Source organism: Chiloscyllium plagiosum, chromosome 32, assembly GCF_004010195.1.
Source record: "Chiloscyllium plagiosum isolate BGI_BamShark_2017 chromosome 32, ASM401019v2, whole genome shotgun sequence".
In the NCBI taxonomy this organism is placed as follows: Eukaryota; Metazoa; Chordata; class Chondrichthyes; order Orectolobiformes; family Hemiscylliidae; genus Chiloscyllium; species Chiloscyllium plagiosum.
In genome coordinates this window covers 43,686,878-43,692,025 of record NC_057741.1, presented here as the reverse complement: position 1 = coordinate 43,692,025, position 5,148 = coordinate 43,686,878, and positions in this window count along the sequence as shown.

The following is a 5,148-nucleotide window of genomic DNA, read 5'->3' as shown; positions in this document are numbered from 1 at the left end:
ACATGGATAGGGTAAATAGCCAAGGTCTTTTTCTCAGGCGAGGCAAGACCAAAACTAGAGGGGCATAGGTTTAAGATAAGAGAGGAAAGATTTAAAAGGGACCCAAGGGGCAGCTTTTTCATGCAGAGGGTGCTGTGTATATGGAACAAGCTGCCAGAGGAAGTGGTAGAGGCTGGTACAATTACAACATTTAAAAGACATCTGGACAGGTACATGAATAGGAAAGATTTAGAGGGATATAGACCAAATGCAGACAAATGGAAATAGTTCAATTTAGGAAACATGATCGGTGTGGATGAGTTGGGCTGAAGGGCCTGTTCCCATATGACTCTGTGACTCTTGTCCATGCCAACCCAAAGACACCCAGATGCTTTTTCTGATCCCATTTCATGAACACAGTCACAGTCCTGCAAGTTCCTGCACTTAACGTGCAGATACAGGAAATTTTTAAAAGAGTTTAGTGTCTCTGCCTCCTCCACCACCAACTCAGGCAGTGAATTCCAGACACCCACCATCCTCTGCGGAAAAAAGTTTTCCCTCACATCCCCTCTAATCCCTCTGCCACTGAGCTTGAATCTAAGACCCTTGATTTTTTAATTCTCTGTCAAGGGAAATAGGTTCCTCCTGTCTAGTCTATCTCTTTCCCTCACAATGTTGTATATCTCAATCATGTCACCCCTAAGCCTTCTCTCTTCCAAGGAAAACAACCCCAACCTTTCCAAACTCTCCTTATAGCTACGATTCTCCAGCCCTGACAACATTTTAGTAAATCTTCTCTGCACTCTCTCCAGAACAATTACATCCTTCTTGTAATATAGTGACCCAAACTCCAGTTGTAGCGTCACCAGCATCTTATACAGTTTCATCATTATAACCTTAATTTAGTATTCTGTACCTCTGACAATAGAGTGCATCCCATATGCGTCTTTCTATCTGTATTGACCCTGTCCTGCTACCTTCAGGGATCTGTGCATTTCTATGCCAAGATCTCTCACTTTGTCTCCCCCTCTCAGTATATTCCTGTTTATTGTGTATTTCCTTTTACTGTTTGTCCTCCCTAAATGCATTACCTCACACTTTCAGCCTTGAACTCTATCTGTCACTTTCCTGCCCATTCCACCAACCCATGTATATCATTTTGGAGCTTACAACTATCCTCTACAGTATTCACCACACAGCCAATTTTGTCTCTTTTGCAAATTTTCCAATTGTAGCACGCCAGGTTCAAGTTCAAGTCATTAAAATGTAAAATGAACAGCAGGGCTCCCCAAACCAAGCCCTGTGGAACACCACGTGAAACATCTTTCCATTTGCAGGATAGACATCATTTATCACCCTTTGTTTCCTGTTACTAAGCCAACTTTGGATCCAATGTGACATATTACTCTGTACCCCAAGAAGTTACAAGCCAGTCAGTCTAACCTTGGATGTTCTCAGAAAGTATTTTCAGGAACAGACTTCATCTTCATTTGGGGAGACCAGAAACCCACTGGAGTTACCACAGTGAGGACAAGAACATAGAACCTAGAACATAGAACCGAGAACATAGAACATTACAGCGCAGTACAGGCCCTTCGGCCCTTGATGTTGTGCCGACCTGTCATACCAATCTGAAGCCCATCTAACCTACACTATTCCATGTACGTCCATATGCTTGTCCAATGACGACTTAAATGCACATAAACTTGGGGGGGCGAATCTACTGCTGTTGCAGGCAAAGCATTCCATACTCTTACTACTCTCTGAGTAAAGAAACTACCTCTGACATCTGTCCTATATCAATCACCCCTCAATTTAAAGCTATGCCCTCTCATGCTCGCCATCACTATACTTGGAAAAAGGCTCTCCCTGTCCACCCTATCTAATCCTCTGATTATCTTATATGTCTCTATTAAATCCCCTCTTAGCCTTCTTCTCTCTAATGAAAACAGCCTCAAGTCCCTCAGCCTTTCCTCGTAAGACATTCCTTCCATACCAGGCAACATCCTAGTAAATCTCCTCTGCACCCTTTCCAAAGCTTCCACATCCTTCCTATAATGCGGTGACCAGAACTGAACACAATATTCCAACTGGGGTCTAAACAGGGCTGTATAGAGCTGCAGCATAACCTCATGGCTTTAAAACTCAATCCCCCAGCTAATGAAAGCCAATACAACATATTCTTTCTTAACAACACTATCAGCTTGATGGCAAATTTGATGGATCTCTGGTCATGAAATCCAAGATTCATCTGTTCCTCCAAACTATTCAGTATTCTGCCTTTACCCCTGTATTCTGCATTCAAGTCTGACCTTCCAAAATGCAACACTTCACACTTTTCCAGATTTGACTTCATCTGCCACTGCTCAGCCCAGCTCTACATCCTGTCAATGTCCCATTGCAACCTCCAGCAGACATCCACACTATTCACCACACCACCAACCTTCGTGTCATTGGCAAACGTACTTACCCACTCTTCCACTCACACATCCAAGTCATTCATAAAATCACAAAGAGCAGAGATTTTTTGACCACTCCCTGCAGAAAACCACTGGTCACCGAGCTCCAGGCTGAATTATTTCCATCTGTCATTACCCTCTGTCTTCCATCGGCCAGGGATTCTGTATTCAGGCAGACAGGTTTCCATGTATCCATGCTCTGTACTTTCTCAATAAGTCACAAATGTGTGTTGTCACATTCTCAGAGGATTCAATAAGATGTGTGAGGCATGACCTATCCCTTACAAAGCCACGATGACTTTCTCTAATCGAATTATGGTTTTCCAAGAAATCATAAATCCTGTCTCTCAGAGTCCTCTCCAATAATCTGCACATCACAGACAGAAGACTGACAGGTCTGTGATTCCCAGGATTATCTCTATTCCCTTTCTTGAACAGCGCATGGATGATTCACCTAACCTGCACATCTTTGGGCTGTGGAAACCTGAGCACCTGTTGGAAACCCACATAGACATGGGGAGGATGTGTAACCTCCACACAGACAGTCGCCTGGGGCTGGAATCAAAATCGCGTCCCTGGTGCTGTGAGGCAGCAGTGCTAACCACTGAGCCACCGTGCTGCCCCATGTAACTCTCTACAGCCCTGCTTCTGTTTCTTGGTTCCTCAACCTTAGGTTAGCTTCCTTCTTCCTCCTGACTAGATGTTCAACATCCCTTGGAACTTTGTCAAATGCTTTGCTAAAGTCCATGCAGACAACGTTGACTGCTCTGCCTTCATCTATCTCTTGCCCAACTCCTCGAACTCTTGCCCAGTGGTATACACCTATCCCTTTCTATCACTAAAGTAAACATAACAGAATTGTGATCGCTATCACCAAAGTGCTCACCTACTTCCAAGTCTAACACCTGGCCGGGTTCATTACCCAGTACCAAATCTAATGTGGCTTCACCCCTTGTTGGCCTGTCTACCTACTGTGTCAGGAAGCCCTCCTGCACACACTGGACAAAAACTGACCCATCTATAGTACTCGTACGATAGTATTCCCAGTCAATATTTGGAAAGTTGAAGTCCCCCATGACAACTACCCTGTCTCTCTCGCTCCTATCCAGAATCATCTTTGCTATCCTTTCCTCTACATCTCTGGAACTATTCGGAGGCCCATAGAAAACTCCCAACAGCGTGACCTCTCCTTTCCTGTTTCTAACCTCAGCCCATACTACCTCAGTTGATGAGTCCCCAAACATCCTTTCTGCAACTGTAATACTGTCCTTGACCAACAATGCCACACCTCCCCCTCTTTTACCATCTTCTCCATTCTTACTGAAACATCTAAATCCTGGAACCTGCAACAACCATTCCTGTCCTTGCTCTATCCATGTCTCCGAAATGGCCACAACATCGAAGTCCCTGGTACCAACCCATGCTGCAAGTTCATCCACCTTATTCTGGATGCTCCTGGCGTTGAAGTAGATAGACTTCAAACCAACCTCTTGCTTCCCGGTGCCATCTTGCGTCCCTGAAGCTTGATTTTGGACCTCCCTCCTCTCAACCTTTTCTATTCTCGAACTACAATTTTGGTTCCCATCCCCCTTCTGGATTAGTTTAAACCCACCCTGATAGCCTTAGCGAATTTCCCCCCTGCCCCACGATATTGGTACCCCTCCGGTTCAGATGAAGACCATCTGCTTGTGGAGGTCCCAGAGCAGGTCAGAGACTAAGAATGTTGCAAGAGTATTGTTCTATGTTCTAAGAATATTGCAGTGAGTAACTCACCTCCCAACTTCCTAAAGCCACCCACCATCTCTACAAGGCACAAGTCAGGAGTGTGATAGAGTACTCCCCACTTGCCCTGGATGGTGCAGCACCAATAGCAACACATCCCTGCTCCTGCAGTCAAACCTGTCACTGTGAAAACAATTCACTGCCTGCTGCATCTGCACCTGCTTCCCTTCATTTCGGGAACTCTGACCACAATGCCATGTTTCTTCTCCCAGCCGATAGGCAAAAGCTCAAGCAGGAGACCCCCTCGTGGATACAGGCCCAGTGCTGGTCGGAGGAGGCAGAGGATCAACTCCGGTTCTGTCTGGAATTGGCTGATTGTACCGTGTTCAAACAGTCCGCAGGTACCTGGACAAGTACGTCACCACCGTCACAGACTTTATCAGCAAATGTGTGGAGGACTGGATACTGAGGAAGTCAATCTGGATGGTCCCAAACAGGAAAGCCTGGATGAATCAGGACATACAGAACCTACTAAAAACCAGGCGTGAGGCCTTCAGATCAGAAGACCCACTCAAATATAAGGAATCCAAGTATGACTTTCATACAGCCATTAAGACAGCCAAGGGCCAATACCGATCTAGAGACCCAGACAGACACCCGGTGACTATGGCAAGGACTGGCTGACATCGCAGGTTCTAAAGAGAGACAGTGCAAGATAGCACACGATGACTCATTCCTCCCAGATCATTTCAGCTTCTTCTATGCTCACTTGGAGCAGAACTTCAACAGAGAGGTAACACCTATTCCGACAGGTCCTGATGAACCTATCCCAACAGTCACTGCATCAGAGGTCAGATCAGTTTTCCTTCGTGTGAATCCAAGGAAAGTGATAGGACCAGACAGCGTACCAGGCCATGCACTCAGAGCATGTACCGATCAACTGGCAGAGGTCTTCTTGGACATCTTCAACCACTCCCTGCAGCAGGCC